Source organism: Danio aesculapii, chromosome 17 (genome assembly GCF_903798145.1).
Source record: "Danio aesculapii chromosome 17, fDanAes4.1, whole genome shotgun sequence".
In the NCBI taxonomy this organism is placed as follows: Eukaryota; Metazoa; Chordata; class Actinopteri; order Cypriniformes; family Danionidae; genus Danio; species Danio aesculapii.
Genome location: NC_079451.1, coordinates 37,162,485 through 37,188,486, shown reverse-complemented (window position 1 = coordinate 37,188,486; position 26,002 = coordinate 37,162,485). Strand labels below are relative to the sequence as shown.

The 26,002-nt window shown below is 34.3% G+C and overlaps 1 protein-coding gene across 1 annotated transcript in view; it reads left to right on the top strand.

Annotated features, from left to right (window-relative positions):
- Positions 1 to 6,837: 6,837 nt before the first annotated feature.
- The window catches only part of bach2a (BTB and CNC homology 1, basic leucine zipper transcription factor 2a), a 57,918-nt gene continuing 38,753 nt past the window's right edge, over positions 6,838 to 26,002 (top strand). The window contains exon 1 of the mRNA XM_056476907.1: positions 6,838 to 7,017. The gene's annotated coding sequence lies outside the window, so the exon portion shown is untranslated. The remainder of the gene's footprint in view (positions 7,018 to 26,002) is intronic.

The window sequence follows — 26,002 nt, the reverse complement described above, 5'->3', positions numbered from 1 at the left end:
ATGTACAGTAAATATGGATGACGTTTACTGCACTCTACTGGACAGGAGGCGGCTGGGTGCGTTGAACTATGGGGAAGGCTAAACTCATGAATAATAAATTATTAGCGCTTACGTCACTTGGGCAAAGCCAAATCACAAAGGCTGATTAATATTCATGAGGTCAGCCTTCTTCATAGTAGCGTTCGTTAATTCGTTGGCCGGAAAGCAGTGAAAAGCAACCCTACATGACAGCTGTCAGACGCTATCTGATAGTTAACCATCGTCTCATTTATTTATTGCCTGTTGCAGTTTGGAGTTTAAATAGTTCAAATTTCCTTTCCTACACGGTGAAAATAAATACGTGCACTTTTGATATTTGTGTTTAGAATGCAATAATTTAGGATTGTAACGGAATAGCTATATTTGGCATTTCACATATTTATTAAGGCAATGCACTGCAGGCAAAACTTTTTTTCATACACTATATTAAGAATGTTAGGCTTGGCTTTTCATAAAGGGTTTTCATAGAAGGTTTTTCAGTTAACTGTAAGAATTAAATATAATATAATAAAATAACCTACACTTTTATGTGTTTATCACTTTTATTTGTCGCTTGTTATCAATTTGTGTCTGTGTTTCAGTTGCAATGCACATTTTTAAAGGCTGATTGTTTTCACAAAACAATTTTTTTTCTCCTGCACTGAGTAATAAATCTCCATTTCAGGACGAAACCTGCAAAAACAACAAATAAATGCGCAAATATATAAATAAATGAGTAAATAAATTCATAACTTCCTGCAAAAATGTACATTAAATGAAAAAATATGCAAATAAGTAAACAAAATGTATATAAAAATTCACAAATTCCTGCATAAATGAATATATAAATAAGTAAAAGTGCAGGCAGGTACATTATTAAATAAATTACACGAATGTTGGGGGAATAAGAAAATGCTAAACTGAAATTAGATTTTTTTCTCCTTCGAACATTTATTCTTTAAATTAAATAAATGTAAATTACTTATCTATTTATGCAGGAATTTGTGGGTTTTTATATACTTTTATTTATTTATTTGCATATTTATTTGTTATTTTATTTATGCAGGAATTTATGGATTTATTTACTCATTTATTTATATATTTGCATATTTATTTATTTATTTATTTATTGTTTTTGCAGTTTTCGTCCTCCATAACACTAAACCAGGGGTGCCCAAACTTTTTCGAATGAAGGGCCAATAACCAAATATACCAAACAATTTTACATTACCTGCCATGGGTCATTTCTTAATTTATTTCATAATATTTAAAAATAAATAGAAAACATCACTTTGAATCGTGTTAACTAATGCAGTATAATGCAATCCTTTCAGCCGCAACCCAGTGCTGGGAAACACCCTTACACACTCATTCACACACATACACTAGGGCCAGCTTAGCTTATTCAATTCACCTATAGCACATGTCTTTGGAGTGTGGGGGAGCCGGAGCACCCGGAGGAAACCCATTCAAACACGGAGAGAACTTGTCTTGAACCAGCCACCTCCTTTCTGTGAGGCGACAGTGTTAACAACTGAGCCACCGTGTCGCCCCTCGGTTTGGTTTTTATATTTTTACCTAATTGCATTTCCAATCTCAGCCGTAGAGGGGCGCTGTTGTATTAAAATGCATTGGGTTGGAATTACAGAATCCGTAGTAACTTCAAGCCTGCATTAGACCAGAGTGTCTATTCAAGAACATTGATAATATCGTAATATGAATATACCTCAGCACAAAACTTTCTAATAGATTTTTCATCAGTAAAACAAGGCTTTAAAGCAATAGTGTACACTCAGAAATACATATTTGTACTTAAAGGGTCCATATTGGTACCACAAAGGTATATATTAGTAGCCTACCTAAAAATTTCAACACTTTTGTAATTTTAGGTATTAATATGTGCACTTGAGTTACTAATAAGGACCTGTTAGTTACAAATGTGTACCTTTTGAAAAGGCACCACTCCAGCTCTTGTACCTTTATTTCTGAGAGTGTACAAGCAGAAAATATAAGATATATCGTCATTTACTCAGCCTTCACTTGTTTCAAACTTGTTTGAGTTTTTGATTGTTCTGTTAAACGGAAAAGAAGATATTTTAAAGCATGTTGGAAACCTGACTTCCATATTATTTGTTTTTTCTACCATGGAAGTCAATGGTTACAGGTTTCCAAGCTTCTTCGTGTTCTTCTTCACCTTCTTTACAGGTTTCCAATCTCCTTTCATGTTCAACCTCAAACTAGACTGGAACAAGTCAATGGTGATGAATATAAATGTGTACACAGAATTTAATTAAATTCATCTTTATTTCTATAGTTCTTTTACTATGTAGATGGTGTCAAGGCAGCTTAACATGTAAGTTCTAGTAAACTGAAAGTTTTCAGAGTTCAGTTTAGTTCAGTTCAGTGTAATATAAATGCCACTGCTAAATATTTTATTAAATTAAAGCTACAACAATTTTTAGACAATTTCTGTTTTAAAAATCCATCGTAAACTATGGGATACCGTGCCTGACTGCAGTTCTTTTAAACACAAAAGAAGATATTTTGAAGAATGTTGGAAACCTGACCTACATTTTTCTACAATGGAAGTCAGTGGTTACAGGTTTCCAACTTTCTTCAAAATATCTTCTTTCATATTCAACTTCAAACTAGCCTGGAACAAGTCTATGGTGATAAATATAAATAAGTGTACACAGAACTCAATTTCAATTCAATTCATCTATATTTTTATTGCTCTTTTACAATGTAGATTGTGTCAAAGCAGCTTAACAAGTTCTACTAAATTGAAGCCGCCACAGTCCAGTTTCCAGAGTTCAGTTCGGTTCAGTCTAATATAAATGTCTCTGCTGAAATCTGTATTAAAGTAAAGCCACAACAACTTTCTGCTTTAAAAATCCAGCGTAAACTATGGGATAAGTGTCTGACTGCAGTACGGTCATGTTCGGTAAACAGTAGGCACCAGTTAATACAAGTCATTCATCGCCTACACTATACCAAAACCTTTCATTCATTCATTTGCTTTTCGGCTTAGTCCCTTTATTAATCAGGGGTCGCCACAGTGGAATGAACCGCCATATCCCAAAACCAAATTACACAATTATTTTTCATCTATTTCACCTATGTGTGATGTGTAAGATTACAGAGGACACCACAGCTCATGCATTTTGGTTTCGTCCCTCTTTTTTCGATTTGTGGACAAATAATTTTGATTTATACTCCAAGGCCTATAACATTTCCCTCCTACCGGACATAGAGCTTACTTTTTTGGTGTTTCAGAACACACCCTAACTCTTCTGAAACATCTTTAACAAGCCCTGACTCTAGACATGAACACTATATTAAAACACTGGAAATCTCCTTTACCTCCTTCATGTCAAATCTGGTTAATGGATATGGCCTCCGTCATTCATTTGGAAAGGCTCTGATTTATGTGGTCCAATTCTAATGGAAAATTCTTTGCTACCTGGGAACCCTTTCTCGGATACTTAGACATGAAACGGGCTCAATCCAAATCCAGCATCCCTCATGAAAAACTGGCTGGCACACTACCTTTTGGTACTTGATGACTACATATTCTGTAACACATTTTGCATCTCCAACAGCTGAACCCACATGTATGGTAATTCATATTATATTTACCTGCAAAGTGTGTATATTCTGAGACAGTATTGCTTGTTTGTTCTGTTGTTCTTAAAAATTTGTAAAAATCCAGCATATTGGGTGTAATTCCTATACTTTAGAAATCTCAATCGATCCTCAAGTATCCAGTGATTCAAACAAACCTGAAAAGCAGTCATTTCCAAAGTGCACTGGCTGCACTGCTGCTTTGTGAGGATGGATGGAAAGCTGAGGCATTTTTTTTCGCATCTTAAGGTCTCCATTTTGCGCGATAAGGAGGACTTTGATGTCAGTGCCACTCTGCGCCTTTGAGAATCTGTCACAGTTATTTTTGAGCCTAACAGTGAAATTATGGCTTGTTTGGATCAGAATCAAAGGAGAAGCAAGAGCCGTCTGTGACAACCCGATAATTCATATAACTGCTTGCCAGCTCCTTTGGGGTACAGTGAGATTAAGTGCTGGTATGCTTACTCTGGCCTAGCGCTAATCTAAATATACATACAGCCACTGTAAAATTGGTTTTAAATGTATGGATAACCTGGTTTATAAGGTTGCACAATTTTTATTTTGTCATGTTGTTGTTACCGTAAAGCCTACTGTTGCAATTGTGCTTTCTAAAAATTATTTACTATTATTTAAAGGCTATTAGACATTACTGATTATATTTTATTCAATTTTGTTCCCATTGAGGGCATGTGGTCCTTCATTTATTAGGCCTTTAAATATTTAACAAACAACTTAGATTAGATTAGATTTAACGTTATTGTTTTACACATGTACAAGAAAACGAAATTCAGTTCACTGTATGTCTAACCAGGAGCGCAACAGCAGCAAGTGCAGGATATAAGTATAAGTTATAAAGTGCCATTATAGAAAACTATGGGTAATATTTAGAGATGGATGCACTATGAACATTATATACAGGTTGTATTATCTTTGAACAGAGATTTACAGTTGATGAATGTATGTACAGGTTGTTACATGCAAATAGATATGGATATAATTACAAATGTATATGTGCAGTGGATATGTACAATTAAAGATGAATTAGTGCGACAAAGTTATAGTGTACAATTTTAAATGTGCAAATACTAAACAGTGAAGTGATAAAGGGGAGTATAAGTTATGAGGAGAGTGTGGGGGTGTATGGGGGGGCAGTGTCAATTTAAGCTACTGTTACAATTTTACTTTAATAAAATTAAATAAAAATTAATTCAGGTTGTTCGATAATGTATACATAGACTGGGTGACTGGGTGCTCCAACACAAAATCCAGATCTATCAAGATGTTTTGCTTTAAAATATGAATAATGTAGGATTTAAAATAATTAATATATGTATAAAAATGGGCGGCACAGTGTCACCTCACAGCAAGAAGGTCACTAGTTCGAGCCTCGGCTGGGTCAGTAAGCATTTCTGTGTGGAGTTTGCATGTTCTCCCCGCGTTCGCGTGGGTTTTTCCCACAAGTCCAAAGACATGCGCTATAGGTGAATTGGGTAAGCTAAATTGTCCCAAGTGTATGTGTGTGAATGGGAGTGTATGGATGTTTCTCAGTGCTGGGTTGCAGCAGGAAGGGCAACTGCTGTGTAAAACAAATGCTGGATAAGTTGGCGGGTTATTCCACTTTGGCAACCCATGATAAATAAAGGGACTAAGCCGAAAAGAATATGAATGAATTAAGATAAAGTTAGATAATGATATACAGATAGACTGGGTAACTGGGTACATGTGCTCCAACACAAAATCAAGATCTATCAAGAAGTTTTGCTTTAAAATAGGAATAATGTTGGATTTAAAATAATTTATATATGTATAAAATATATTTATTTAATTTACAGGTAAAATAAATTATGAATAATAAATAAATAAAAAACTGAATAAACATTTTAAAAAATATATTATTTTATAAAGTAAAAAATGAAACGTGGTATTGTTTCTAAAAAATAAAAATAGATTATTAGATCATTCATACATTTTCTTTTCAGCTTAGTCCCTTAGTCCCTTTTCAGCTTAGGGATGAACCGCCAACTTATTCAGATGTTTTAAGCAGCGAATGCCCTTCCAGCTGCAACCCATCACTGGGAAACAGAACATGCAAACTCCAGAAATGCCAACTGACCCAGCCGAGGCTTGAACCAGCAACACCACCACGCCACATTATTAGATAATATTCAGTGCTGTTATTTTTTGTCAGATTAAATGTGTGTGCTTGAGCATATAATATTAATTTTAGAATATTTCATTTTAATATTAAGTGATTTTCTAATTTGAATGAATAACATGAATATTAAAATTAAATTAAATAAGGAAAATAAGACACAACTAAATAAGCAATTTAATTATACATTTAAATGGTTTTTACATTTAAAATATGGCGACACGGTGGCGCAGTGGGTAGCGATGTCGCCTCACAGCAAGAAGGTCGCTGGTTTGAGCCCTGGCTGGGTCAGTTGGCATTTTTGTGTGGAGTTTACATGTTCTCCCCGTGTTGGTGTGGGTTTCCTCCGGGTGCTCCAGTTTCCCCTACAGTCCAAAGACATGTGCTATAGGTGAATTGAATAACCTAAATTGGTTGTAGTTGGTATGATTGCAAGAGTCTATGGGTGTTTCCCAGTACTGGGTTGCAGATGGAAAGGCATCTGCTGCGTAAAACATAAGCTGGATAAGTTGGCGATTCATTCTGCTGAAACAAATGAATGAATGAATTTTAAAATATGTATCATTTAAATGAAGTACAGTATATTAAAATAATTAACTAAAATAAATAACCAGTGTAAAACAATTAAATAAACCATAATACAATCAAACTGTCTTTTAAACGTGTTTCACCCACTCAAACAGAAATAAATCGAGAAGACGTCATAATGTAATGTATAACAATGTGTTCTGCAGGGTTTTAAGTGAATGCGACATGAGGTGTCAAACCCCCATTCACAATGAAATCATTAGCACGCCAAAAGTGTTATACTCCCACCCGCAGTACTACAGTATGTGCCACTTCAGAGGGTGATTCATTTACAGGTAAGAAAGCTGTTATTTAGATGCACACAATGATGTTCCACAACCTCTGAATGGCTCGTGCTATTTTTTTCTTCCCCTCTACTATGGGCGCATAGCCATGACGTCATCACCCCAATGTCAACAATGTAGCAATTTAGAGGAGGCGCGTGCTGGAAATGCCACAATCAGCAAAGAGCAAAGCAAAAGCACGCGGTCGCGAATGAAACTCAACGCAGACGGAGACCGAGCGTTCATTCCTCCCGCTGCACAGAAAACACGAGCCGTTTTCCAGAGCGCCAAAAAGCAGGAGAAGAAGGAGCAGGAGACCATGTGAAAAGCGTCTTCCAGGAGATCTGCGTGCAGGACCAACTGAAAGTTTAGGTGAGTGAACGTTTTAGGTTTTTATGCGTGTGTCTGTGCGAGTAAAAGAGTTGAAAGCGGTGCGTGTCTCAGCACCGAGAGAAAGCTTACGTCAACGCGTGTGGACGAGGAGTCGCTGTGACATGATCGGGTCTGCGGGGTCGCGCGCTTCAGGTACGCTTCTCTGACTGACAACAGTGATTCAGCAGGAGCACATTCATGATATTTTGTTTTACTTTTTCCAATTTCATCTTTCGTAACATATATTTATCCATCTATCTGTCTCTCTGTCTTTCTATATATCTATCTGTATATCTATCCATTTTTATACCTATCTGTCTCTGTTTTTTCATCCATCTGTTAATCCTCTATGAACTTAAGAAGTCATCTATCTATCTATCTATCTATCTATCTATCTATCTATCTATCTATCTATCTATCTATCTATCTATCTATCTATCTATCTATCTATCTATCTATCTATATCCTTTCACCCATCTGTTAATCCTCTATCAATCCATCAAATCATCTATCTGTATCTTTATCCATTCACCCATTTATTTGTCTGTCTGTCTGTCTGTCTGTCTGTCTGTCTTTCTAGTCTTTCATCCATCTGTTAATCCTTAATCAATCAATCAATCCATCTCTCCATCCATCTATATCTCTGTCTACCCTTTCATTCGTCTGCCTGTCAGTCTGTCTATCTATTTTTTCATCCATCTGTTCATAGTCTATCAAACCATCCATCTATATCTATCCATTCACCCATTTATTTTTCTGTCTGTCTGTCTCTCTGTCAGTTTTTTTATCAGTCTATTTATCAATCTTCTTTACCTACCTGTCCTATCTGTGTTATCTGTTATGTTGTGTTGATCCCTCTCAACAGAAATCAGCAAACTATTGTTCATCCAATCGTTATTTAACAAGTCATAAAAACTCAATTATCTAAATTTACGTGTAACTTATTGTTTAAGAAATCAAAAATATTATATTTAGTTAATTTATAAATCGTATATTAAATATATATTTATAAAAATTGCATTTAAATTAAATTATTATATCTTAAAATATATAGTTAGTAGGGCTGCATGGTATTTGAAAGAACTGACATTGCAATATTCTCATTCACGACGATATATATTGCATTATAAATGCAATTTCTGCTGATGACTGCTTGTAAAGAGTTTATAATTTTAGATTGATTGGGATGATTGTGTAGGGCAGCATATCTGCATAAAATATCATTCAAAAAATGACAAGCAAAGTTAAATTCAACAGAGAAAAGATGCAAATAAACAATGATTTAAGATTTTCTGGAGGTAGTCAAACAGTATTCAGAAGCTGAAACTTAATAATCACTGTAAAATAGTTATAATAACAACACTGTATACACATAGGTATTTATTTGAGTGAATAATTATATAATGTACAATTCATTTTTAAGATACAAACATTTAATTTATTGTGCCCAAATGGCTTAAATTTGCTTCAGATTCTTACAGTCAGGTCTCAAAAACACATGCAAATAATAATCTTTTACTCTGAAATTACTCCACAATGCCGTTAACTGTAGTGTCTGGTCAACTATAATCCCAACTACATTGAAATGTGACTACTGCAGACTCGCACATTGCGATATTGATGCTGAAACGATATATTGTGCAGCCCCAATAGTAAGCATATGAAAAAGTTGCCATGCAAATTTACTTGAAGAAAAATAGACATAAAATAGAAATAATATTGCAACTATATATTAAAACTAATTGTTGTTTTTTTTTTCGTCAGAAAACGGGCTTAATACATATTATTAGTCCACTGAGAAATTATCATATTCCAATGAAACTGCCGAAAATATTTTCAGAACAGATCAATTTAAGTCCTTTTGTGCTCTTTTAGTCATTGTTCATAATAGGCTACAGTTCAAATATGCTGTGTTTTAAAGTGATTCGGTGTTGACATTCATGACACCATGAAATTCTCTAGAAATGGTCATGTCTTTAAATAGAGGTGTGATGAGGGAAGTGAAGCTAGTAAAGAGCAGCTCATAAAGTCACTGGTAAAATAAAGCAAGTTAAAGCTTCTTAAAATTGAATTATTTTTTTCTGAAATTGAAAAATCCTAAAATAAAAAAGGAATTGCATCACTATGCTGTAATGAGCGAAGAATTGTGATTGCCATTGGCTTTGTGAAATGTTAAGTTTGTTACTTGCTTTGTTTACCCTGCTGAATTTATTCCATTCCTGCTTATGAAACCATTTGCGTTGAACCGCTTCAACTCCGATTTGATGCGTTTTTGTGATTTAGGAAAGGTATGAGACATGGTTAATGGGTCGATGAGGTGTTTGTGGTTGACATCCGGTGTGCTGATGTCTTCACAGTATAGCTTAAATGTAGTGTAGCTAATTTCTTGTACTCTTTTTCATCAGATGATAATTCTAGAAATATTCTGATTTATTATGCATAATTACCTTTAGCTTTAAACTGAGATCTTCCGCTTTCCCTCTGACACTTTTGAAAGTCATACCTTTATTTAGAGCTGTGACCTTAGTGTGGTAATATCATGAGAAATCTAGTCTTAATGTGATAATGAGGTTCAACTACACCGCAGTACCAATTACCAAACCTTTTTATCCCTTTAAAACCTTTGCAAATCCCTTGTGCAGTCTGTATACAAAGTGTTTAGCCAGGTCAAATCAATAACCAGTGCCCAATCAATAATTTAGTCTATTGGCTGACTGTGCAGAAACTTCTCCTTAGTCATGAAGCAGTGGTTTGCTCGTCTGATGAAAGCACCTGTGTTGTCAGCAGATGTGGGGTTTTGCCGCTTATCGCCGGTTGAGAAACAGATGCTATTTGTCTTTTGCATGTGCTTGCAACATAACAGATGTTTCTTCATTGACCGTAATGCTTAGCGGGTTTCTGGATCTGTGTCGTGAAGTGCTTGAGTCACCATAAATGTGACCTTTAGTATTTAGCGGTTGAAGTTGATTTATTTCTCTGTTAGAGCTTCATTGGCTAAAACCAAATCTTGCACCGGAGATGTTGATGTTAATTTGTATGTAAAACTCTCTTCAATGAACATCTACCCATACAGTATGCTGTGTCCCAATTCACACACGTATACTATGCCCTAAATGTATGTGGTTTTTTTTGTAAAGGAAAAGTATATAATTTTGATTGTGTAACAAGAGTATGCAGGCTTTGGGACTTACTACTTCCTTGTTAACAGATCGTTATGTTGCTTATCCCCTGTCTATCATCTCGACACATCATCCACATTTTTTCATATTTAATTACCTACCTTATTGGAGAAGCAGCAGCAGGATAATCTGCCATTTTTGAGTTTTTCATGCAGAGAAATCTCCTCAGGTCTTTGGATAGTTCATGAACATTCAGAAGTGAATGTTCAAATGTACATGTTGATATAAGTTCACATTGTGGTTGCAGATGAAATATAACACAGTAAACTCATTTTAAAGATGTTCTAGTTGGCTAGATATTAATTAACAGTCATTCAAACAACTTTGCCGAAGCCACTTGATGATTATTCTCACGTGTAGTTTATTTACACTATTTACCCAAGTTTGTTGTTTTAAACAATATTCACGTACAATATGCAATGTATTGTGGGTAATATTATTGGCTACACTTCAAGTTTTTACCGGAAATAGTAAACCATCTGGGAACCCGTGGCATACTATTTTCAACATGCTATGGTTTGGGACTAATTCTATTCTTGAATATTATTAGGATGGATATGCGAATTGGGATGCAGCAATAGACGTCACCTATATACTATATAGCTGCAGGTTAACTATGCCTATATATAATAGCTTTAACTGTTAAAAGCTGATAGTTACTAGTTAATTAGATAAACTTATAAGAAACTAAGTTATGGTTACTAATAACCTTAACTTTTCCAAATTTGATTGTAATGCAATAATGTGCATGTTTTGTAGAGCTGCTTTAAAACAATAATTATTGTTAAAACTTGAATTGAATTAAATTGAATTTAGCAAAAGAAAAGGTAACAGAACGGTTCCATAACCAAAAATAAAATTCAGTTATTTTGAAGAACCCGTAACCATTAACCTACATCGTATTTGCTTAACCATGCAAGTCAATGGTTATAGGTTTCCAACATTCTTCAAGATACCTTACGCTGTAATAAATTCTGGGTTCCACTTAAATCCTTCATATAGTCCCAACACAATTCATGAAGTTAACTTAATCGTTTTTACAAATGTAAGTGGATTGAACCTAAAACAATTAAGTTGTGCCAAAAAAAACTTAAGAATTGTGTTGGTTCATCTTATATTAAATAAGTAGTTTGAACAAGCAGCAGAAAGGACGTTTTTGAGTGTATTTTGCGTTCAACAGAACAAAAAAAAAAAAAAAAACTAAAACCGGTTTGGAACAAGTCAAGAGTGAGTAAATGATAACAGAATTTTCATTCTTTTTTTAACATGAACTAACAATGAAAAATACCTGAACATTCGGCCACTTTCTTTTTTTTATTGTTATTTGCTTCCAGGTAAAAAGAAGTTTGAAATGCTTTTGTGGTGATTTACTGTGAGAAAACACACAGACACTGCTTGCTCTGATGAATATGTAAATATCGGATGTGTGTATGTTGACCAGCTCTGCAGTTAGGCATAGCGGTCACATCATGTTTATTTATAGTGATGAATTAGATTAGACTGCTTTTAAAGCAGTGTTTTTTTTTTCATATTTTGTAATGCAAGTGTTGCCAACAGTGCATTAAAAAAATACACTTTACAAAATACTGGGTTGTTTAACCACCATGTTGTGTCCAATATGGATAAACCTATCTGTTGTGTTTTAAAAACATTTTATTTAAATTTAATTAAAAACTTAACCCAAAGCCTACATTGCAAAAAATTCAGGTTTTACCTTCATGTTGTCCCAACACAATTCGATTAAGTTAAATTAATTGTTTTTACAAGTTTAAGTGTATTAAGTAAAAAACAATTAGGTTGTCCCCAAAAAATCTTTTGAATTATGTTGTTTCAACTCATTTTAAATAAGAAATTTGAACAAGAATTTTTTGAGAGTAGGTTTGTCCAACATTGGGTTAAAACAACCCAGCATATTTAATAAGTTTAAAGTATAAAATATGAAAAACCAATGCTATTGTTAAACACGCTGTAAAAAGTCTGGGTTCCACACAGATTTGTGTTGGGAGAACATGAAGGAATTAAGTTAACTTATTATTTTTTTTACAAATATAAGTGGATTGTACATAAAACAGTTGAGTTGTCCCACCCAAAAAACTCAAGAACTTTGTTGTTTCAGCTTCTTAAAAAAAGAAGTTTGAACAAAAAGCAAATGTCATTTTTTTGAGTATACAGTACTTTAAAAATGCTGGATAGTAGTTTTAACACAGTGTTAGGTCATCTGACGTCTGAACAAAAGAAATAAACTAGTCTAGCTATAAGTGTTGGGATACTGATCCAATTAAAAAAAAGCCTCTTTAAATATTAGGAATATGTGAGATACCCACATTTAATATTACATATTAATATATATAAGACATTATTAATAAATATAATATAAAATTGTATATATCAAGTACAAAATACTGTTTCAGTTCAACCTCAGAGCTTTCATGTGTTCAGAGAAAAGTTCACTCCGAATATGAGCAGGATAAGGAAGGAATTTCACTTCAGAAATCACAAACGTTTTGTGCAGGCTCTAAAATATACAATGCAAAAAAAAATTTATTCAGGTTGTCCCAACACAAATCGATTCAGTTAACTTAACAAATTTAAGTGGATTGAACATAAAACAATTAAGTTGTCAAAAAATCCCATGAGTTGTTTAAGCTCATTTTACATAAATAGTTTGAACAAGCAACAAAAATCTTCTTTTTTTTTTTTTTTGACTGTAACTGAAGATTAAACTTCTCTTATAGGCTAGATATGCTTCTGATTATGAGGTACAATGACTGAAATTTTGCACAAATTCGGAGTGGAAACAACATAAATGAAACCCACTCGTCCCACATTGCAAATTGATTCAGTTATTAAAGTCTCTTTATTGGCATTAAACACGACGATTCATTCCGCTGTGGTGACCCCTGATAAATAAAGGTGAAAAGAAAATGAATGAATGAATGAATGAATATTAGTGCTGGGCAAAGATTAATCGTGGTTAAAAAAACCCCTAAAATAAACGTTTTTGACGTAATATTTGTGTATATCATATTGAAATATACGTGATACACAAACATACATTGAAACAAAACAAAACTATTTTGTTACATATATATTAAAATTTATATATAATTTGTATCATAAACATATTTATTTTATATCTAAATCATACCTGCCATATGTGTTTTTCCCCAGAGTCTTCCGTATTTCACACCCATCTCCCGCCACCCTCCCATTTTGTTATTTCTCCCGGAAAACGGTGTACAACTGTGTACATTTGTTATTTCTCCCATAATTCCACCCAACTGATTGATACAATTTCCAACACTGCGTCCCCTCACTTCTCAACTTTGTTATAGCACTAATGAACTAATTATGCACTAATTTCTGTAAATTTACATAAATATAAAAATATAAATATTTTTCACTATTTGAGCTATAATTCATCACGACAATCACATTTAAGTAGATAATATGCAAAAACCCTTGTTATTACGACACCGGTGGCCATTCAGTAAACTGCAGTCAGCAACTTATTGCTCGTACTCACACAAGTGTACAGTAGACTGAAGATCACTCAGTTCACCAGGATGTTAGTTCATTGCAAAGCAGTAAAAAAGTTAGCATTGTTTACATTGCTAAGAGTGACGTTTAGATAAATGTGTAAATATCGCTTTAACAAACTCACAAGAAAAATGGCAGCAGTGATAAAGCGGCAGTAAGCTAGCTTCTGGGCATTGATATATGAATATGCTTGCACGAGCTCTGCAGTTCAGTGTTTAAGCATGTTTCGTGTGTCACCGAAAAGAAGAAAGGCTCATATGTAAAATAAAATAATTAAATTAAATTAGTAAAATAATTCTATTACTGGCTCTACAGTAATAATCCCAACGTCTTGCCATACTACAGTACATGTCCAAAATGTACAGTATGTATAAGTATATGTGTCAATTATATTCAATCTCTGCATCCTCAAAGCATTGATTGAGGTGTTCAGAGTTTTGTTCTTGCTCATTTAGTTTCAGTCTGACTAACTGAGGTTTGTTTTTACAGTTTTTATTAAGTCATCTCTATTTCCTTCTGTATACCCTGAACATATTCATATTAAACCAGTTCACTGTTAAAATGTCATAATGAAGTGCCAGGCCATGATATGCTAATCCTAACACCTCTGATGCCCACAGGTGGAACAAAGGGCAAGAGAAGCCAAGCTGTCATTTATTAACTGTGTGCACTTGGTGAACTCTTTGAGGTCTGGTTCACTTCCTGTTTGACAGCGAGAGTAAAGATAGACTGAGACTATACAAGAGAATACGTTTACACATTTAAATGTAGTCATTTAGCAGTTGAGGAGGCTTTCAGCGATTAAACAAGAATAGGCAATACACACAAGAAGTGCTAGTTATACAAAGTAACTTGTTTGTGCTCTGAGAATTGAGTGCTAGAGTAAGAGGTTTTTTTAAAGACAGAGGGAGGGAGAGAGAAAGTGCTTCTATACTGTAGGTGGTCTTGGTTTTATTCACCGGGGTTCAGGTGTTCTCGGAAGAGGTGGGTTTTTAGTTGTCGTTTAGTCCGTGTGGCAATGGGAAGATCATTCCACCAGCGTGGAGCATTGAATGAGGTTTTGGAAAGTGACTTGCAGTATGGCCTCTCTGTGATAGTACCACAAGGTGATGCTCACTCTGACCAGATGCTTCTGGAGGGGATGTAGACCTTCAGGAGCAGGTGGAAGTAAGAGGGTGCAGTGCTAGTGGCTGTCTTGTAACCTAAATAGATGTCTTTAGTGGCAAAGGTGTGCTTTTATTTAAGCTTCACAGGTTGGTCCTATTGGAAATGCACAGGCTATGATTCTATAGTGATAATCCTGAACTACCAAAGTGCCTTTTTTCAGAGGATTGTACAATAAATAAGAAAAATATTTAATCAAAAAGCTTCAAACTAACCCCAAACCCTCAAATCGTATAAAGCCACATACATATTTAATATATTTTAAAATAAATTTAATAAAACATTTAATCAGTTTGAAAAAAAAAATTGGGGTGGCTTTATTTGTGATGGGGGATTAGCTATGTTATAATATATGACAGTTTTCAGTTAGTGGAGTTATTCTGAACGACAATTTTATGTAAATAAAAAGTAAAAAAAAAAATCTGTATATTAAAACAATAACTTACTACGTTATTACATTATATTTGGCTTGAGATTTTACAAGCAGATAAATGCAGTGGTCAAATCCTGATTTTTTTTTTCAGCTTCAACTCTTAAAAACAGTAAAACCTATTTTATCTAGAAAAAATAGTTCATGCTTTTATTACTTCTTCTAGGTTGGACTACTGTAACCTACTATAATTTGGGATTAGTCAAACAACTCCATCCTGTATAGAGTTAGTTCAAAATGCTGCTGCTACAAGGCTTTTAACTGGTACCAAAAACATGACCACATCACTATAGTCTTATGCTCTTTGCACTGGTTGCCTGTGCACTATTGTGTCACTTTTAAAATTCTTCTCTTGGTTTTTAAATCACTAAATGGCTTGGCACCTTCTTATCTGTCAGACCTGTTGACTGAACATCAGCCTGGTCGGTCTCCTCGGTCATCAAACCAGAGATTATCATGCATGCCTAAGTCAAGGCTGAAATGCAGGGGTGACTGTGCTTTCGCAGTAGCTGGTCCTAGATTGTGGAATGCTCTGCCCCTCTGTATTCGGTCTATATCATCTCTGTCTGTTTTTAAATCTAGGCTGAAAACGTATCTTTTTGATTCAGTATTTTATCAGTGAGTATTCTTTGTTTTAGCTATAATTTTATATCTTTCTCTTTGTGATTTGTATTGTGCAGCACATTGGTCGACCTTTGGTTGTGTTTAATAGTGCTATAGAAATAAAATTAACATTATGTATTAATTGATTGATTGTGTTTTATTGGAGTGAGGTTTAGTTATGTTATGACAATTATAATAGTTATTAGTTAGTCGTGGTAGTCATTTTGTGTAAGATTTTACTTGACAAAAATTACAAAAGAATTACAAATGACACATATTACATATTTATTTAAACAATAACTTTTTCTGGCTTGTTTTAGGGGTATTCCGGTGGGGTTTAGTTATAGTATGACATCTATTAATTATTAATTAGGGTAGTTATAGTAATATTTCTCAAAATAGTCATATTTGTTTCACTTGACCGTGTACACAGAAGTACATTATTATTATTATTATTATTATTATTATTATTATTATTATTATTATTATTATTATTATTATTATTATTATTATTATTTTTCACTTTGGATATTTAAATGTTGCAAAAAATTATTTAGTTAAAATGATTAGCCCTTCTGTCAAAATGTAATTATTTTACAATTATTTCCAGAGTGCTGTTTAATTTTTTAAACATAATAGCCTTGCTAACTCATTTATAATAACATGTGTATATATAATAATTAACCGCCAACTTATCCAGCATATGTTTTATACAGCGGATGCCCTTCCAGCTGCAACCCAGTACTGGGAGATGTCCATACACTCTCACATTCACACACATACACTATGGCCTGTTTAGTTTATTTAATTCACCTATAGCTCTTGTCTTTGTACTGTGGGGGAAACCGGAGCACCCGGAGGAAACCCAAGGGGTGAACATGCAAATTCCACACAGAAATGCCAACTTACCCAGCCGGTACTCGAACCAGCGACCTTCTTTCTTTCAGTGATCAATTGCTTTTAGGGGCATTTCAGCTTTAGTTTAGTTATGACATATCTAAATGTCTGTGTGTTATATTATAACCTCTATAATAGTTAATAGTTATAGTAGTTATAATAATGTTTCTCAAAATAGTCATATTTGTTTCACTTGACAATGTACACACAATTTTTCACTTTCGATATTTAATTGTTGCATAAAAGTTTTTTTAGTTAAAATGATTAGTCCTCCTGTCAAACTGTAATTATTTTACAATTATTTCTAGAGTCCTGTTTAATAAAGACGAGATTTTTCAACACATTTCTAAACATAATTTTTTATTTAATTAATAAGTTTTAATAACTAATTTCTAATAACTCATTTCTTTTGTCTTTGCCATGATGACCGTACATCATATTTTTCTAACATCACTTAGGAAATATTTTAAAAAGAATAAAGGGCTAATAATGTTGCCTTTAACAGTTTTGTTGAACTAATTTAGAGGAGACCGGGGATGATTGTAACTATTTTTCTTTAGCACCTAAAATTACCTTTTTTATTATTTATTTTTTTATTTTTTTTAGCTACAGGACTCACACTTTTAGGCAAAGTACCCACATTTGTCTACTACAAATGTCAACCATTAAAATTTCTTAAATTATATCACAGACTTTGTGAGATGATGACAAATACGAAGTGGTAATTTGTTACAATCTACCCCACTACTGCTTTTGTGTGTGCATGTCTGTGCGTGCACATTCGTGTGTGTGTGTGTGCGTGTGTGTGTGTGCGTGTGTGTGTGTGTGTGTGTGTGTGTGTGCGCGTGTGTTTGTGTGTTTGTTTTCACACGTGTTTCAACCTTCCCCGCCACTGTCACACCTTGTTTAGCTAGCTGTATTAGCATGGTGCTTTGAAATTAGCAGGAGGTTGATACACCATTCTCTTCTTGAGAAACTACACTTTGACCTGATATAACTCATAAAACATCATCTACAACTATAGAAGTACTAAACAAAATATTATCTTATTTTTTTTTTACTTTCTTACCTCAGAATTAGATTTTCTGTTGTAGCTTCTGGAGATATTGCAAGACGTGGGGCGTTGCTAGACATAGTTTCATGAATATTAATTTCATTTAAATTAAATTCTATAGACAATTGGATAAAATACAAAAAATGTATGTTTTCTGAAATTATCTGTTGTCTTAGACTTGACACATGCCAGAGAATTAGGATTATTAAGTCTTTACCTCCCTGACTCCTCATTCCTCCTTTTTGCTTCATACAAAAAATCTATCAGGAAGCATGCTTGGTAAGATCACCGTCATATTGTTTAAACTTTAGTTTTGTCGACTAGCTAAACAAAAAAACCCGATTTTACAACGCATGAGCGGCACGTGACAAGCAAGTAGCCTGCTTTTTTGGCGCGCATGTTAACTACCAGGACTCGCACCGGCAGAAGAGCAGCATATGCGAGAGGCCCGCGGGTTCTTTGCGCGCACGCGGAGATGCTTCAGTTTGCTTTTTGATTAAACGCATTGTTTTCACCAGCGTTGGTTCGATTGCACATTGAAAATAACGTCTTTATTTCGGAATTACCACTCTTAATAAATACACTTGCATATGAAGTAAATCACATCTCAATGCATTTACTGGGGCACTGGAGATTTTTACTGGGGCACGTGCCCCAGTACATTGGCTCTAGCGACGCCCCTGTGCAAGACTGACTGGAAAATCTCCATGTGTGATTGTTAAGAAAACCTGAGGAAACTGAAAATAACACATGACCCCTGTCTTATCCTTGATTCGTTGAATTGACAGTGTTACAACTCTCCATGTGTTTTAGCTGTACCCGGTCTCCCTACTTTTGTGTGATGAATATTAGGAGTATATCAATATTCACACAGATATATTTATTCTCAATAGAGTACAAAGAGAGATAATGAGACATTTTTGCATATTTGAAGACAAACCCCAAGACAGTTCTGTACGTTACCATCCATTTTATAAAATTATGCATATCTCAGCCATTGCAGCTTCAGTCTGCAAAAAAATCCAAAAGTATAGCCTCGAGATGCACTGACACAGAAGTGGCGCACAAATCTACAGCTACACCCCCATCTCGTCTCTGTTATTGCTTTGAAAATAAGTGTCACGATGCTTACCGCTGCGCTTTCTGCATTTTACCGGAATCGCTGGCTTTTGACGGACAGATGAAAGCCGAGTTGTGACTCTCATCCTCTGTTTGAAGTAGGTCATCAGCTGACTTAGGTGAAAGTAACTCAGCTGAATGTGAATGCAGGAAACCAGCTGCGTAGTAAGCAGTAAACACGCTGGGGTTTCGCTATGACATGCGGTTTGCATTTAACCTGATAAACTCTTTGGTCGCTGCTTCCTGTGACTTGTGCGGTTCTTTATCTTTCATAGTATTTCAGTTCAGGTGCGGGATGCTGTGCTGCTTTGAGAATTCAGCATCCAGGATTTCATAACTGGAAATTTGATCATTTTGCTGAGCTCTTATGTAGACATATGCTGATATTCAATTATTCAGTATATTGTGATAATGAAATTGTTGCATGTGTAACTTTGTATAAATTATTCAATAAAAGGAATCTTTATTAATGTACGTAATATACAATGTTATCGTACATTTGATTATTCAAATTCAAATGATTCAAATTACCTTAACGCACACTTTATTATATTTTTGTGTTAGCTCTGTTGTATGTATTTATATGTACACTACCTGACAAAAGTCTTGTTGCCTATCCAAGTTTTAGGAACAACAAGTAATAACTTGACTTCTAGTTGATCGTTTTGTATCAGAAGTGGCTTATGAAAGGCAAAGGCCTCTAGATTACACTTACTTTACCTAAAATATGATCATGGCTTGGTTTTTAATTATTTAATGAGGACAGTAAGGTCTGACTTTGCTTAGACAAAAGTCTTTTCACTTAACAGAAATAATATACAGTATAGAATATAAAGTAATTCAGTGAAAAATAATTAATATTCTGTATGGCTCCCATGAGCTTGGACGACTGCATCCATCCATCTCTGCAATGACTCAAATAACTTATTAATAAAGTCATCTGGAAGGTCAAAGAAAGCATTCTTGCAGGACTCCCAGAGGTTATCAAGATTCTTTGGATTCATCTTCAATGCCTCCTCCTTCATCTTACCCCAGACATGCTCAATAGTGTTCATGTCTGGTGACTGGGCTGGCCAATCCGGGAGCACCTTGACCTTCTTTGCTTTCAGAAACATTGATATGGAGGCTGAAGTATGAGAAGGAGCGCTATCCTGCTAAAGAATTTGCCCTCTCTTGTGGTTTGTAATGTAATGGGCCGCTCAGATGTCTTGATACCTTAGGCTGTTGATGTTGCCATCCACTCTGCAGATCTCTTGCACACCCCCATACGGAATGTAACCTCAAACCATGATTTTTCCTTCACCAAACTTGACTGATTTCTGTAAGAATCTTGGGTCCATGCGGGTTTCAATAGGTCTTCTGCATTATTTGTGATGATTGGGATGCAGTTCAACAGATGATTCATTGGAAAAATCTACCTTCTGCCACTTTTACAAATGATCAGCTAAAAGGTCAAGTAATTATTTGTTGCTCTTACAACTGGGATTGACGACGACAACTTTTGTCAGGTAGTGTATGTTTGTAATTTGTTATATTTTATGCGCAGTTCACTCCCCTACAGAATCTTGAATGAGTTCTTTCCAAACAACGCTATTCATATCATCTGGTGAAATTGTATTGCAGTATATATTGCAGAGAAACAAAATATTGCAATTTAAATATCGCACAGCTCAATTAGGAAAAGTTTAAACTGCATAAAATTAGTTTTTTAGTTTATTATGCATAAAATGCATAAAAAGTGGTCACTTTTAGCTTAGCTAAGCATAATGAATTGAATCTGATTTAACCATTAGCTTTTAGTTTAAAAAAAGAGTTTTGATCATTTTTCCTACTTAATCCTTTTTGACAGTCGCGTCTCCCATGGCTTCGTGGTTTCAAGGTGCCCTCTGAAAACCACCGGTTCTCCTGGGACACCAACAGTACAGCGGAAGAGTTTCTTAAATATTACACCAGAATGAAAGTATAGTTCCAAGCAATTCTGATCTAAAAAATTTTACATTTTAAATTTTCCTTCTGTCTTTTTACACAATGTAACTACAGAATACTTAAGCTTTAAAAAGGAAAATTGTCAAAAATTATTGTTTGGATGAAATGTTAATGGTCTAATCTGATTCCATTCATTATGCTGAGGTAAGGTAAAAGCAACCAGAACTAGAAATTTGCTGAATGGATTCCAAAAATGGTTCAAGTCAACTGTTTAACTCTAAAGACGAAAAAAAAGGTGGAGTGTTTCTTTAAAGTCCTTTAAAATATACTTGGAAAGATACATTGAAATCGAATTTCAAAATTACTTTGAGAAGTGCATTCTAGCATGCAGTATAAATAGGCCCATATGTCTGTCACAGTTTTTAACTCCTTTTGATGGGTTGTTTTGAAGGCTTTTGAGTTTCTTTGTAGTTTCTCTTAAATAAAATGTTAAAATATTGATGAAGTGGACTCTCACTTGGTTTCAGCTACTTTCAGACTGCAAGAAAAAATGTCCCAAATCCTTTTTTTTTTTTTGACCCTAAGTGAAAAAAAAATCTAATTTATTGCAATCTTTTTGATTCTCCTTTTAGGCCAAACATATGTGACCCTGAGTCTGATGCAGGTCAGAAATATGGTCTGAGTTTTGTAATTTGCTTTGCACCACATCCACTGTAGAAAGAAACACTGATTATAAAGGGTTTTAGTGTCATAAGATGTGTTATAATGCTCTCAGAATTAAACATGATTTAAAAACTACTTTCTCAATATGCTTGATTTTGTCTAATTTAATTTAATGCCGATAATTTTGTCTAATTTAATTTAATGCAGATAAAACACTGACTTAAGTTTATCTAGGCATGTACAGTTTTTTGTTGTTGTTTTTTATTATTCTAAAATGTGGCAAATTCAATCACGCCTAACCTTGCAAAAAAATGTATGTTTTTTTTCTGTTTTGGCAGGCCTTTGTACTTGTCAAGGTGGTATTGAATAGGTTAAAAGAAATAATGTCTTCAAATGTAGTTATGTTCATGAATATCCTATTTCCGTCAGCTCTGTGGCTGCTGTCTTTGCATCGACTGACTGAAAGTGAGTGGTCTGGTTGTATTTTTGCTGCAGATCGAGGAAATGCACCTCAGGCTAGATGTGATGTCAGTGGATTGACTGAAATACTAGAGGAGAAAACGACATCCTAGAAAATGGAGTGACAGGGGAAAAAAGGTCATTCCCAGCAGATTGAAATACCTGCGCTTATTTTAGGAAAGATCTTTTGAAATGACAACAGTGAACTTCAGCTCAACTTCGGGGCGGTGATCTAAATGTCATTGTAAAATTGCTTTCCGCGGTTTAAGGAGCATAATTGAGTCGCGGAAACGGGAAGGCCTCAACAATTGTAGTCATATCAGGGAATTTCTCTTGAATCAAGCCTTGGGTTGTTTGAATATGTTGTGTCCACTAATGCATATCAGTACACACACACAAAAACAAGATAATAAGTTTACTCGTATGTTAATTAGCAGTCACCTACAGCTCGAAAATGGACAGTTTTACAATTATTTACTTTCTGACTGAATCATGTTTAAATTTTTAAAAATAAGGTTAAAAAAAGTGACTTTTTTTAACATTTATTAGTATTTTGAAACTGTTCTAAAAAAATAAACAGTGTATATAGATATAATATATCAGTAAAATAACAGAAAAACCACTGGCAGCTCATTGCAAGGTTTTTGTAGCTTGAATTACAGTACATGACCAACCAAGACAGTATACCAAAATCGGTCTCTGCGATTTGGGGAAAATATCTAAATGCGATTTTTATTTATTTTTATATTATTACATTTTTTTAATTAATTAATTTATTTTATTTATTTTTTTGATTTTACAATTTCAATTTGATTTGTGATTTAATTTTGTAGTCAAGCTTCAGCTCAATAATCTGTATTGTAGCTTCTTACTTTTAAAATGCAGTGAGTAAAAAAGGAACTGAAAAGATATTAACTTACTCCAACATTTATTCACATTTTTTCCCCAGAAATACTCAGAAATTAAGCACCAATTGGTATCTAGAGCCACCTGTAAGCACTAATAAAATGACCTTACCTGTCTGTAAACAAGTTCAACTGAAATGACGGAGATAGTGTAGCTTATTATATAAACAAAATAATTATAAACATACAGAACACTCAGCTAATTAACATGGCTGATAAGAGCCTTTCTGTAGCTTATATTGTCTAAAACAAAATAATTATTACAGACGCTACACAAAATATCACAAGATTCAAGGTACAGCTGTGGTACTGCAAAATGGCGAAAATATGTGCGAGACGGAAGCGCATGTCTCCTATAAAGCATTTGAATAAGATTTTTAAATCCCTAAAGACACAGTATCTTTAGCGAGGTAGTGAGTTATGGTGTTCGTTATCTCCTGGTGCCTCAGTGATGTTTCTTCATAAGGTGTAACAGCCACAAACAACTCAGAATTTTGCTGTTGCATGCTACTGGATTGAGTGTCACTGGCTAGCTTTTTAGCAAGACACTCCTCATAAAGCCTCATATGTTGCATTTTTTATAAATTATACGTTGTTGGAGCAGAACTCAAGGACCCATAATGCAATTCAAAAGCATTAAAAAAGCTGAAAACAGCCATGAATCATGAGCAACATTTACTCAATAGATTTTTTTACAGAATATAGCCCTATGAAGTCTTTTAATTTCCTAAAACTTCATTTTATTTACTTAATTAATTTTTTCAGCAGTCAATTTTAATGAAGTGGTGGCCCGGTGGCTCTGGTTAGCACTGTCGCCTCACAGCAAGAAGGTTGCTAGTTCGAGTCCCGGCTGGGTCAGTTGGCATTTCTGTGTGGAGTTTGCATGTTCTCCCCGTGTTCACGTGGGTTTCCCCCACAGTCCAAAGACATCCGATATAGCTGAGTTGGGTAAACAAATTTGACCGTCGTGTATGATTGTGTGTGTGTGTGTGTATTGGTGTTTCCCAGTATTGGGTTGCAGCCGGAAGGGCATCCACTGCATAAAATATATGCTGGAATAGTTCACGGTTCATTCCGCTGTGGCTACCCCAATCAGGCCCTAAGTCGAAAGAAAATGAATGAATGAATTTTATTGGTTAAAGTAAATTATAGTAATCAAAAACATGTCCAATCAAGAAATAACAAAACTTATACCAATTAGAGATTTACAAACTATTAAAATATAGCAAAGACAGCATTTTACCCTGTGAAATATGTTTTATTCCTTTAAAATTACAATATATTTGTAATAAGTTTAAATGGCTTTACATATACTGTACATATTACTGAACAATATATTTCTATCGGTGTCTTCAAAATGAACCGTACTTTTCTTTTTTTATTTTTGACGGGCTGTTTTGAAGACGGTTGCATTTCTTTGTAGCTTCTCTTACAAGAAACGATCAAATATGTATGAAGTCAGCTTTTATTTATTTCATTATTTTTTTGAAGGCAGTGTGAAACCACATGGAATCCAGTCTTTTGATTCTGGTTGAGCCTCATCCACTCGTGGTCTTAAATCTGCTGCAGCTCAGACTTTTATCGCAAAAGCTAAAAGTTGTTTTTACACTATGAACAACAAAGTGTCTGTCTGTTGCCGATCAATTGTCCATTGTGTCAGTATGTCACAACAGCGTGAGGCAGCAGAGTACTATCAGAGGTTTGTATTTTGTTTATTTGCTGTGTTTATCACTTGCTGTGTTTATCATTTGCTGTGTAAATCACTAAATGGCCTAGGACCTCAATACATTACAGATATGCTCACTGAATACAAACCCAACAGATCACTCAGATCTTTAGGATCAAATAAACTAGAAATTCCAAGAGTTCAGTCAAAGCAGGGTGAATCGGCTTTCAGCTACTACGCCCCTCGCTGCTGGAATCAGCTTTCAGAAATGATCAGATGGGCTCCAACATTAGGCACATTCAAATCAAGACTGAAAACACATCTGTTTAGCTGTGCCTTTACTGAATGAGCACTGTGCTACAGTACGTCCGACAGATCGCACTATTCTATTTTTCTCTTCTTTTTCATTCTTTTATAACACATTTTATCTGTTTTTATGCTTATTTATTTTATTTTTTTTAACCATTGTTATTATTTGTTTTTATTTTTCTTATACTTGTTTCTTTTATTCCTGTTTGTGTAAAGCACTTTGAATTGCCACTGTGTATGAAATGTGCTATATAAATAAACTTGCCTTGCCTTACTTCCTTGTGACAGAGTTTTGGTAATGTTTAATGTTTAATCAATTTTGAGCAGTTGAGAAGCAAATGACCAGATTGCAAAGAATTTTTCACAGTATTTCCTATAATATATATTTTTTTAATACTATTTTATTATTATTTTATTTATGTCCAAGACATTGTAACAGTGTACTTTTGTGCTGTTATTAGCTTTTTCTCACCTATTTACTGGTTTAAAAATCTTAACTTGGTCCGTCTCCACCTGCTGGTAAAAAAAAGCAGCTGGAGATCTTCAATCTGCAATCTGTTGCTTTCCCTACAGTTCCCAGATATAATGTCGAATTTTAACAGCCAAATTTGAACCACTGAATATATGGAAGCAAATATGCTTAAAATTGCCGTTTAAATATTATACACCATATTTTAAACCGCATTAAATATTTTGGAAGTGAAATCTGGACGTTGAATATGAAGTATTGAATTTCTAAGTATGAAAATATTTGAAATATTTTAGTTGAAATATTCACAGCATAAATAAACAGCTATGTTAAATTTCAGGACCTAAAAATACAAAGCCTGGCAATTCAAGTCTTAAAAAATGAATACACTTGTTAATTCAATATATTATTTTTATTTCATTACTTTTGGCATTGATTTTATTCCATAGTAGCCAAGCAACAGCAAAAAAGTAAATAAAAAGAATGATTTGACCTGAGCATACTAAGTTCTCATAATTATTCATCCACAATTTTACGTTTTCTGTGGCATTCTGCATTATACAGAACTTTATTGTTGTTTTGTTTGCTGTCTTGATGTCTTA